The sequence below is a fragment of the Crocuta crocuta genome, unplaced genomic scaffold (assembly GCF_008692635.1).
Source record: "Crocuta crocuta isolate KB4526 unplaced genomic scaffold, BGI_CrCroc_1.0 scaffold91-1, whole genome shotgun sequence".
Classification (NCBI taxonomy): Eukaryota; Metazoa; Chordata; class Mammalia; order Carnivora; family Hyaenidae; genus Crocuta; species Crocuta crocuta.
Genome location: NW_027551575.1, coordinates 273,274 through 286,435, shown reverse-complemented (window position 1 = coordinate 286,435; position 13,162 = coordinate 273,274).

Genomic DNA, 13,162 nt, shown 5'->3' with positions numbered 1-13,162 from the left:
TCCCATCTCAGTCCCTGGGCTGTTGGGTGGGATGGGGGTGGGGGGATGGGTGCCATAAACTGAATGAGTTTGGTCAGGAGCTCCTGGAATTCTTGAACCCAAGCGATTGGGTACACCAGCAATTGTTACACCAAACCCTCTGTTTCTGATGAAGTTTGAAATTTTCTGTTATAAAAAGAGAACAACAAAAACAAACTCCAGATCCTCTGCTGCTCCTTGCCTTCATTCATTTTGCTTCTCGTTGCCTCTAGTGATGCTGGTTTTTTTAAATGCTGGTTTGATTTTATTCGGATTCTAGGGTTTTTTTAAAATTTTTTAATGTTTATTTATTTTGAGAGAGAGAGGCAGGGGAGGGTCAGAGAGAGGGGGAGACTGAAGCAGGCTTGAGGCTCTGCACTGTCAGCACAGAGCCCGAGCAGAGGCTCAAACAGATCATGGTCTGAACCAAAATCAGACGCTTAACCAACTGAGTCACCTAGGTGCCCCTCTAGTTTTTATTTCAAAATATATGCCTTTATTTTACTCATAGGGCAGTTTTAATGAAGCAGATTTCCTAAAATGTTAAAATCATGATTCAACTGATCAAAATTCACTTCACTCCCACCCCCTGCCAAAGTTTAGGAGTACATTGTATAATATACCCATCCATTTCTCCCCCTCGTAATTCTGGTAGATGGCCCTGCTTCCCTTCTCACTGTGGCCACGGCAACTCTGAGCATTCAGAGATTCAGTCAGGCCGACAGCCTGATTACGTTACCCTGGGAAACTGAGAATATTTCTTCACTTCCAGCTGGGAGACCTGCAATGGAATGGGGGGAAATGGACATTCAGCTTTTGAGCAACTACAAGCCCTGAACTACAAAGCCAATCTCATCCCCTTTCCACGCCTTAGCCCACAGCAATAGCATAGCAGCCAAGTCTCTACCTTCCGGGACATGAGGACTCACACTTGTAAACGGAATGAGAACTTTCCTCAGGTCTCCAAGCCTGGGGCCATTCACTTGGTTTTTACAGCATCACCGAGTCCCAGGGATACATGTGTACCATGAAACATGGCCTCTTCTGGACAGCCAGGGTACCCGGTACTTCCCTCTACCCTATGCGGGATCATATCGTGTTCCATGATCTTCCGTATATCTGCTTCTCCCCATGGATGAGCTCTGAGCACAAAGATGGGGCAGTCTTTTCTAAACTCGCTATACCTGGTGTTCACTATTTGACCCATGGTCAGTGATCGATTTGTTAAATGAATGAACTGCCAAATCTTACTGAAATTTAAGGCTATTTAATTTGAAGGAATTTATTTGGAAATAAAGAATAAGTACATCCCGTATTCAAATCTTCCAGCAGACAAATATGTTATACCTATCTTTTGATGGACTAACTTCCCATACATGGGAGCAATGACTTGGCTTCCTCAGGCTGCGTCTTTCTAAGGAGAACATGGCCATTCTGCCCCAACTTTACCATCTCCAAATCAATCACTTGAATGAAAAAGAGAGAAAGAGAAAAATCAGATTTACATTTGTGCTTTTGTTAGGATTGAACAGCCAGCTTACTGATGAAGGATGTGTTCATTTCAACCAGTCTATGTAGCTTTATATGGCTACCGCTGAAGCCCTCATGGCTTTTGTCTATTCCCAAAGGCCAGCTCATATCCCTCCTGTGCTGTGATCTGCAAGGAGCACAAATGGAGCTTTACTGGGTATGTGAGCAGCCTTCTCCACAAGACAATGGGCAGTGAGTTTGCTGCCCCCTCTCATTGCCGGTTCTGTCTTCATGATACCAGGAAGTGGATGAGGATTTGCACCCCATTAAAGAACCACCCCTAAGCTGCACCTTACAGGGAAGCAGAAGGGAGAGTCAGCAGGCTCTGTCCTACCCTGCTACTGAGGAGTTACTAGATTACACAGGCATCCAGCCATAAACTTGCTTCCACCAGCATAAATCACACAAACATGACAGAAGTGAACATGTGCTGGAGCCAAATGTGCATATTGCAATTCTTTTGTCATCTCCTCAACCAGACCTTAAAACAGCAATTTCATAGCCCTGCCCTCATCTGAAACCTAACATTGTCTTAACGGACCCAAAAGGGTGAGGAGTCTCACACAGCTGGAGCGGAAGCACTGCAGTTCCCACGTGCCCTCCTCGCAGCTTCCGCTGCGCTCTGACCTCTGCGTGGTGGAAGGAGCCGCGCGCGAACACGGGCTTCGCCCCTCGTGGACTCCTGGTTTGAGTTCATTTTGCAGTTGAGGAAACTGAGGCTTGGAGAAGGTAAAACCACGTCCCTTGTGGCTTTGGTGAGGATCCAGTGAGCTCACTGATTTAAAAAAGGCCCTTAGCGTGGACTGCGGTCATGTGACTTGCCCGTTCTCCTGGTTGCCCTTGCTGTGATGCCTCTTCTAGGGCGTCCAGTAGGCTTGTCTCTTTTCTCTGACTCTGTCATTGTCCTGGCTGCCCCTCAAGGCCAGAGCCCACATCTCCTCTCTGTCTCATGGCACCTTCTCTCATTAGGCACTCAATAAATGTTGTTGACAGACTGGCTGACTGCCTGACTAAAAATGGCATCTCTTCACCAAGGGCAAGTGTCCTTCGCTGCCTTTATTTATTGCTTAATGTCAAATGGTGTCATCAGCATGGTATAATTTTCCTGAAATGCACATCAGGATTAATAAGAGAAGGAAAGAATTCCAAATTGTTTGGGGGTATTGGTCCCAATTAGTATCATATCATTAGTAGCAGAACTTCAGTACTGTCTTATAGGGCTAGAAATCTTTGAATTACACCTGCCAATTTAACGCTGATTTTATCTGATGTTCCCAATTTTTATGACACAATTTGCATGCATATTAGAGAATTTTCAGCTGTTAGAGGTTACTTCCTACAGCTTTAACTTCGGGAGACAAAAATCAAGCTTAAGAAGCACAATTATGCCATTTAACAAATGATAAGAACAAACAAAGAAAACCGTTCCCTGTTTTCCATTTGAAGGTCTCCCTTCTTTTCAACAAATTGTCAGCAGGCCTGGGAATCCAAGTGAAGGCATCTCTGTCCCAAGCTACATTCTTGTCTCTGTGGTTTGTAAGAGGATGGGGGCAGGAAGAACATAGAAGTTTGGTAAAGTCCTTATACAGCTTTTTTTCAAGTAAAACATTAAATGCACACACACACACACACACACACACACACACACAAAAGAACATAGTAAATCCAATTTTATGAGGTTTATGAAATGGTTCTGAGTTGTAAAACAGCCCATCCATTTGTCATTGGATGGACCACTATTCTTAGAAAATCTCCATCATGACTGCTTTTGCAAACACTCCCCAAATGCTGTCTGATGGCTTATCATTGCCTTGCACTTTTGTTCTTTTGTTAATTTTGGATAAAGTCCTAGAGTGCAGCAATATTATTGAACTCATTTCTGCTTAGGTCTCAAGTTTCGATAGCTCCTCTATTACCAAGTGGCAGTGCACCCTATAGGCACAATAAATAAATAATACAACACTGAAGCTATAACAAATCACAAAATACATTATTAAAAAATTAAGAAATAAATATCTCCCTCTTACTTAAATAGAGATTGATTTTATAATGTGGAAGGCTGAGGAGAGCCTGCTCCAAGATGTATTAAAGCCTGGGGACAGGCAGAATACACTGTAATGGGCATTTTGCTCCCTCAGCCAGAGGGAGAAAAAATCCTCCAAGTGAATGGATGTATTTGTGAAATGGAAGCTGATATTCTCTGTTTGTTCGCAAGCCAGGTATGATGCACTGCTGCCTTCGTCATGTGAGGTTGGAAAGACCTGCAGGACACATCTGTCTCTTGTAAGCACAAACGCTTCGTCTGAATGAGGGTAAAGAAGACAGATGCTTTCCTAGAACTGAAGTTGGGGAAGCACTCTTCCTTTTCTCTAACTTTCAAGCACAATTCCAGCTTCCAAAAAGATGTTCTCAAACTAGGATTCTGCCAAACTTCCTCCAAGGTGTCTTACTTAACAAGGAGAGGATATGGCGTAGATCTCTCCACAAGGTATACATTTCAAGAGAAAAATTAAACAGCATCCCTTCTCCAGAGGCATGAAGGCTTTTCTGTGGAAAAGACAAAGCGTCTCGGGTCCCTCCACTCTCGGGAAGTCACTCTTGTGTCACCTACCTTGTATGGCACCAGCAGCTCACCAGAAGCCACTGCTTTTGTACTGAAGAAGCTACCATCCGGAGCAGTGTGGCATTTTCCCTAACCCAGCACACCTTGCTAACTTCATTGCTCCCTGCAAAGCCTCCCACTACCTCTATAGAAGGAGAAAAGGTAGCTCCTAACAATTGCCCCACCCCTTCCCCACTCCATAGTTACACAAGAACTTTACTCTGGTGGCACATGGACAGAAGCTCTTCATTTCCTTATCTCATCACTCCCTGTAAAGGATGCTGGGGAAACTCAAACATCCTCTCAGACGTGGGAGTGAAACCCATGCACAGGGAAGTTCCCACCTACTAAGTTGTTTTTAACAGACCACTGGAAATGGTTGACTTAAATGAGCTGCTCCATTTGGGGATAAGACAGTGACTGAGTGAGCCCTTTTGGTTCCGAAGGCTCATGACTGTGTCCTGTGTCTTTCTCCCAGAAGTACATAATGTGCGTTCAGGCAAGGAGTATGGTTGTGATTACATATTTGCTTGTCTTATTTTTCATGGAGACACTTTCTCATCTACACCTGAAATTCTCTGAAACATGCAAGCATCTGGGAGCCTGAGCTCCCAGAGACCAGCGTCTTCGGTGTATGGCTTCTGAGGTCATTCACAGACTTTAATAGCTGGCTGGTAAATGAAGAAGAGCCAAGTGGAAGAATGCAGGGAGGATTTCCACATGCCAGGCCTGCTGTGGAATACATCGCTTTGGTGCACGTTCCGCTGGCCAGAACTTGATACGTGATCGTACCTCCATTTAAGCAGGACTGACAAATGTCCTCCCCAGCTGGGCATCAGCATGTTGGTGGTGAAGATTGCAATGATGGGAAGTCAGAAGGCTGGTAAGGAGCATGTCAGCTGGCAGCGCTGAGACCAGTTAAAACTCAGTGTGCGAATCAATCTTTCCCACACCCCAAGGGATGTCTGAGATTCTTACAGACATTTTGGTGCAGGGATTTAAACTCTCAAGATGACTTCTGCCTTCAGACTCCCACTTACTGTATCTGCTGTCTGCACTCTGCAGTGGGTAGAGTAAAAGCAAAAGGCAGCCCCTTTTTAGTTTTGGGTGACGTTGTAAGGACACATGTGCACACACACATACATATATACACTCCACTCGCATAAAGTACATGTGAGTAAGGTAGATCTGCTAAAAGTCTATAGTTAGTGGGGATTTATGGATTACATTGCAATTTGCATAGCCAACAACTTCATCCATGTTAGTTCTGCTGCTGAGACTTTCTCATGTTCTCTGTCATTTCCAGAAACATCCAACTTTCCAATGCCTCACCAGCCGACTGGTCTTTCTCTCTCCTTTTGCTTGATTTATTCCTCTTCTTTCCCCAGTCCAGGAGTGACATTCCAAATTTCTCTGCTTGCCTCATAGGGAGCACATTGGTTTGCTTGGGCCTCTACCTCCAGCCTTTAGCAGTTGGTCAAGGCTTTCCCTGAGAGAGGCTGGGCATGAACACTGGGAGGCAGGAATCTTCCGAACCATGTCAGAAGCAGCTACCACTGTGAGTAAGATGGAAGCCTCTGTTGTGTTAAGCCACTGAGATTCCAGGTGTTATCAGTTGTAGCAGCTGGCATTACCTTAAGTAACACAGGGCGGGAGCAAAACATATGGTTCTAGTAAAGTGAGGTCAGAGCAAGGAGGTTGTATGATGTCTTATAAGTAAGCACTGATAAGAAACTGGCTTTTATTCTAAGTGTGGTGGGAGGCTGTTAGGTTGAAGCATGAGAGAGAAGGAATCCAAGTTTTCTTTCTTGCTACTGTTTGTAAATGTCCTGAGATAAAATGAGAGTAGAAGTAGAGAGACCCATGGGAAGGCTGCTGTCATCTTACGTAGCACTGGGTAATGAAGAAACAGGGGTGTGATGGCTAATTTTATGTGTCATCTTGGCTGGCCTAGATATGTACTCAAACATCAGTCTGTATGTTTATGTGAGGGTGTTTTGAATGAGATGAACATTTAAATCAGTGGACTTTGAGGAAAGCAGATTGCCCTCCATAATGTGGGTAGGCCTCATCCAATCAACTGAAAGCCTGACATCCCCTGAGCCAGAGTGGATTCTGCAGCAGACCGCCTTTGGACTCAAATTGCAACATGGGCTCTCTCTGCTGGGTCTGTAGCCTGCCAACGTACCCCGTGGATTTTGGACTTGCTAGCCTTCATAATTATGTGAGCCAGCTCCTTAAAATAAATCTCTCTATATATCTATCCATCTACACACACACACACACACACACACATAAACATATACATATACATATGTACAGATATCTACATGCACACATTATACTGGCTCTATTTCTCTGGAGTCAGGACTAATACAAGGGGTGTAAGCCCACCCAGTATCGAGCGGTAGCAGCAGCCATGGCAGCACATTCTGCTACTTTTTGAGTCCTATTCTGAGTTCCAGGCACTCTGCTTGATGTTTTATATACATTGTCTCCTCCAACCATCCAACAAATCAAGATCTTTACACCCATTTTACAAATGAGGAAATCAAGACTGAAAGAGCTAAGTAAATTACCTGCGGTCACATATCTGATAAGTGATAGAATTGCCTGGTCATGAGCCCATTTTTTCCCCCAAATGACTGAAAAAAAAATCAATAGCAGCAGGAACCAAAAAATTCAGGTCTGGTGCTCTAAATCCAAAATTCCGTTTTGCTGATGGCTACAGCAAATTCATTATATCCAGTACATTTTCCTTATGTATTAAAATAACATTTGCAATCTGCATGGGGCCCTTCTTTCTGCTAACGCATGGCAATTATATTTTTACACTGCAACTGCAAATCTGGTTTTTAGTTTTCCCCATTTTGTTTTCATAAGCATACTTTTACAGCCAATTGTTAACGGATTAACAACTTTGGGTGAAATCCATCAGTCTGCTCTGGTTTACCTCTGTGGCTGGGAGTCTGTTGACAAGCACAGAGCACAGAGGAGCTGGCTCTGACTTGAACAGGCCAAACGGAGCACTGGGTCCCCTAATAAGCATTCACTGGGCCTCTGCAATGTTCCAGACACTGCCATGCCTTCTGGATTCTGCCTCCTCAGCAGCAAGGAGTCTTTCTTAATCTTCTGGGTTTTCCCAGAACATAATGGCATCCCTATCAGGAAATAAACACATCTAAACAGCAAAATCTTTAGTTTCAGAAATATGGCCAAATGGATGTGTCCAAAATTTTTCCGTCCATCTACCTTTGTATCCACTGATCCCTACATCCATATCTCTTAACAGTTTTTAAGCAATCCTATCTCAAAAGCAGTACTTTGAAATCATCAACAAAATGGTAATATCTGAACCCATTCTCTACGGAACTTCTTTTTCTATAACCTAGAGCTATTATGCAAGTCACTCAAGAGTTGCAGTCATTTGAAAGGTGAGGATTGCTAATCCCTCTGTCCCATCCACCCAGAGGCAGTGGGGGACCAGAACGTGACAAAACCATTCACATTAATTTTGCCCCCAATGGGAAGGATGTACAGAGAAAGCCAGCGTGTATGAACATAGCAGGTGTATATTTTTGTAGTTTAAATGAAGTAAAAAGACAGAACGTATTCAAAGAAGGCAGACACGAATACGTACACAAAATACAAAGTTAGAATCTCCTTTCCCCCATTATCCCTCCTCTGTGCAAAGACAAGTCACTGTCATCACACACAAGATGGTGGGAAAGAGTTAAGTAACAAAAGCTGCTGAGGAGGCAGGAGGCAGATCGAAGTCCAGATGCAGAAGCTGAAGGATGAGAATGCCGGGGGAAGGTGCTGAAAGACCCCAGGAGCCACATTACAGAGTGGATTCCGGAAAGCAGTGTAGAGGACTGAACTTCTGAGTGATCCAGAAGAGAGAAACACAACTTTGCTTTCTGTCCAAAAAATCCCTTACCCTGTAACCATGGCTAGAGTTGTGCAGGAGGAAGCATTCTCAGACAATGGCATTTTGGGGGAGGCATTTTGCCCAAGGCATCGGCAGAATTCATTTGTCGTCTGAAGGCAACACATGGAGAACTGTACCTCCAGCTTTTCTGCATTGCCCACAATTATGCTGTCACCAACAGGAACACAAAAAGCTAGAAGGAGAAATGCAAATGATAAAGTCTGAATAGTTCATAAGGGAAGGTCCTTGTTTTGCGAAGACTGAATTTCTAGAATTACAGACAGGAAGACTTGACACCTGGAGCATCTAGGTATCTGCTTTAGTGATAGCGGGCAATGTGGATCAGCACACAGGGGCAGACACAGGGGCCGTGGAGGCAAAGCCATGCTTCATCTGTGCCGAGGGCATCTGTGGAAGGAGGACACACAGGCAGCAGAGAGAAAGCCACTCTTGTGTGGATCCTGCAGGGTGAGCGGAAGTTCATCGGGCTAAAGATAGAAGGGAAGAAACATCCTGAGAAAAGCAAAGAAGCACAGGAATAAGAATCAGTATGCTCATTCACCAATGGCCAGTGAAGAGGGACAATGATAATCATGATGGTTCCTGAGGACTTTTTACATTCATTATTCCATTTAATCCTTCTAACATGCCTACGAAGACAACGTGATTACTTCCATTTTACAAATGAGAAAACTAAAGCAGGGAAGCCAAGTAACTTGCTAAAGGTGGTCTAGTGGCCAGTCAGTGAGGCAGAATTCAAACCGACTTCCACACTGGACTGCATGATTCTTGGTTTACTGTAAAAACATTTGGTGCTTAAATAAATTGTATATAGCGTATTTAATAAATCCTTTCTCAATGTGATGACCTCCTCAAGCTACCACCTTAGATTTCTCTTCCCATTTGCACCAAAGCTTCTTGAGAGGGTTCTCATGCTTGGACAGAATTACCCCAGCTCCCGCTAAACCTACCGTCAACCTCGGGATCTGCCTCCTGACACGTTGCCCCACTAACCTTGCTCTTGCCAAGGTCAGTCAGGCCCATGTTTCATTCAAGCGACTGAACTCTTGCCGGTGCTTATCTGGCTGGAGCCGTGGCACCATTCAATGCCATTCCGTACTCAGAACTATTTCTCACTTTTGACTTCTGTGAGTTGCAGCCTCCCCAGCTCCCTTCTGTCAGCGCCGCAGCTGAGCCTCCTCTTCCCCCTTTTCTGTCTCTCTTCCCCAGCTCATGCCTGCCATGTGGAGGCCCATCAGGGCTCTGCTCTCCTCATCCTCTCTCCATGGACTCCTGGAATGTTTTATGAACACCTGGGCTTCAGTTGCCATCTGCACTCGGCTGATTTCTAGAAGAGAACCCCTGCTTTTTTTTCTTTTTTCATTTGCTTCTGTTTCAGTATTTGCTGTCTAGCAGCAGCTGCTTTCCTTCTGGTGATAGCACCTTTTTTGCTCTCAGGCGCTCCCCTTATTTTTAGCATCTGCGGTTTGATGGGACTGGATTTGGGGTCGTCATGTGATTAGGACCTTCATTCTACTCCAGGGATTGCTTCAGGTATGGATACAGAGCCACTTGGCTCAGGACTTCTGTTTCCACTGTTGAGAAAATAGAAGCTTCCTTTAATATGGGCCCTAAACCTGAAAAGATGTAGGTTGGAGATATGGCAGCCATTTTGCCACCACGAGGAGGGAGCATCTTTGAGAATGAAGCCAAAAGAGAAGACATAATAGAGAACCTGGGAGTTAAAATGGAATTCTGTTGCCTCATTTGAATCATGCCTCCAGACCTACACACTCCAACCTAATATCCACTAGCCACCCGTAGCTTTTAAACACTTTATATATTTTAGTATATTTTGTTATACAGAATATAAATATATTAAATGCCTTCTAGTACATTTTTGATATATCAGGTCAATAAATTATCAAAATTAATTTTGTGTGTTGGTTGTTTTTTGTTTTTGTTTTTGTTTTACTTATTTAGTGTGGCTACTAGAACATTTAAAATGACATGTGTGGCTCACGTTATATTTCTATTGGACTATGATGCTCCAGACATTCAAGTTCCATCACTGCTAATTTACTTTGTTGTTGCCGTTGTTTACATCTGCAACCATAAACACAAACAACTGTGCAACCATAAAATTTCCTATGATGCAACAACCAAGTATATCTCTATCCCAGCTCCTTCCCCTAGACATCAGTTCCAAATGCAGCAAGATATCCAGTGGGAAAGACATTTATTTTAATACTAGTGAGACATCTTTTAAAAGTTCCTAGCAATTTTCTATCTCTACCAGTAAAGACATCAATTTGCCTTTGGAAAAGCCTTTCTTTGATTTCAGAAAATAATTGAAAAGGATACATGTCTGATCCAAAGGTAACACAAATGTGCACACGTCATTTTTGAAGAAGATTGACACCCATTAACCCATAAATGCCTCCCGTTGTTATGCTGCACATTTTGTTTAGAAATGTAAATTAATATATTTTTTAGTAGGAATGTGCACTTGAAAAGATGTTTTTTTCCTAAATGTGATTTTTTTTAAACTTAATTGTCAGCACATTGTTCTTTATTCTTGGGTGTATGTCTATGCATATGCTCACATACACATTGGTTCCATCTTAAAATTACTCATTGGAGATCAGGAGCAGGAACTAGATGAATGATAGGATACAGGGAGAAGCATATCTTTACCTTTAACTGGGGGGTGCAGACACCTAAAAGGAACCAGATGGGAAATGCGAAAGTCTACTCCGGACTTAAAACCCACTTGTGATGTTATTTCAGGTGGTATAATCTAGATTTGGGGAAATTGAACATCAAACTTAGTGATTGCCCTGTCTGAGCTCTTAGGACCAGACCACACACTGTGGTCTAAGAGTTGACTCTTCCCCTGAAGAAAATAGCTGTAAAGCTGAGAGAGAGAAGTGTTTCTCTTCTCTTGAATGCCAGGAGGAAATCTGTCCTCTTGAGTAGGAGGGACATGAAACACAACTGCCATTGTGGTCTGACCACTGTAAATGTTACAGCAGGCTGAGGAGTCCAAGAAAAGGGTTATAACCAGAAGGTAACCACTTATTAAAGCTCAAGATCTAGACGTAGAAGTTAGCTAATATCTTAGTTTTCCCCTTCTGTTTCTAACTACATTTAGTATCCCCAAACCGTCTGTAGAATTTTGTTAAATACCACTGTCTGGTCTATGTGTGCTCTGTATGGTTAAGAGAGCTATATGTGTCCATCCTGGGATAAAACAGTAGAATGGAGAGAGCTGATGTAGTTCAGAGAAGTCAAATTAAAGTTGCAAGAGCTGATTTATTTCCTGGGTCTCATACAGCATCTAGAGGAAAGACGGATGGTAGAACTGACAACTGACCGCCAGGAGGGATTAAGGTAACATGTGAGCATGAGTGAGGAATTCCCAGAAGGTACCTGGGAGGGAGAACCTCATAGAAAAACAGAATTCCAATGACCTGAGCAGTGAGGCCTTGGACTTTGCTAGCTGGGTATTAAATGAGATAACCAATGAATAGGAAAGATAGTATCACTCAGCAATACTCCATGTGCTTCTCAATACTTCCTAGCATCCATACCATTAGCTGGGGGCCATGTGGCTCGTATTGTTGAGTGACCTGGAGGAGAAGTGAAGAGGCCCAATTTTCTGGGATCTTTTCCTCTTTGGTGGCAACTGAAGAGTTGACATATTCCAGTTAGGGCAGCTACAAGATTATCTGTATATCCTCATGGATATACCATGTAATTTGATTTGCATGGTGCAAGGTACAATGCAAACACTTCATAAGCATTGGCTATTACGCAAGCCTGTGTCCTGCTTGCCTTCAGACCCATTCTTTGCTTTGCCTGTATTCCGAGATCCATCACAGAGGGTACACGCCAGCAGGCTGTGTTTACAGGACTCCTATGTCTGCTGGTTTCTCGATGGGTTCAGGTAATGGGAAGCACTGAAGGAAATAGGAGAGCAGAAGAATGTGAGGAGTCTGGATGTTTCTCCCCCTCTTTGTGTCTAGGATGGCATCTGTAGCAGAAAGTGCACTTTTCAGTTGTTAACAGAAAATAACAATCTAAAATTCTATACCCAACAAAAGTCTCCTTGAAAAATGAAGGCCAAATAAAGACATATATATGAACCCTAAAATTGACAGAATTATTCACCACCAGATCTATAGTAAAACAAATACACAAGAGATTCTTCATGATCCCAGATGGAAGTACAGAAATATAGAAAGGAATAAACAGCAAGAGAAAAGGTAAAAATATAGATAAACCTAGATAAACACGGATTGAATAACAATTGTAAATCCTAGTGTGATTAAAAATATGTGTACAATTTAAAGTTTTATAAAATCCTTGCATTTTATGATTTGTTAGAAAAGTACCAATTTAAAAGAAATTCTAGTAAGTCGAGGACCCAGACTTTACTCTCTAAGTAACCATTAAAAATAATAAAATATATTGTATACAATTAACAAGATATTAGAGAGGGCAATAGAAAGAAAATTACTTGATTAATATAAAATGTGACAAGAAAGAAGAACATAAGAACCAAAGAACAGATGGGGAAAAATAGTAAGATGGCAAATTTAAACCCAATTGATCGTTAAGTTAAATGTAAATGGATTATATATTCTAATTAGAAAATAAATATTATCAGACCTGATAAAAAAACAAAACTCACTTATATGCTGTGTATCTGAGACATATCATAAATATAATGACACAGAGAGGTTGGGAGGAAAAAGATGTAAAAATAAAGAAAACAGCAAAAAAAGGAGAAAAGGGGAAAAGCTTAGAATAGCTAAACTAACATCTGCCGAAAATAGATTTTAAGGCAAGAAGTCACTACAACAGCCTTCTAGCTAGTCTCTTTTCCTGAAGCTTTGCTCCCTCTCATCAAATCTTCAGCTACAAGGTGGGTCTTCTAGAACATGAGCCTGGTTTTATTATATTCCTATTAAAAGCCCTTTGATGGTTTCTCATTGTACCCCCCCCAAATAGCCCAAAATCCTGTCATCTATCCCTTGCCTTCCTCTCCAGATTTACCTCTTGCAACTTATCATTTC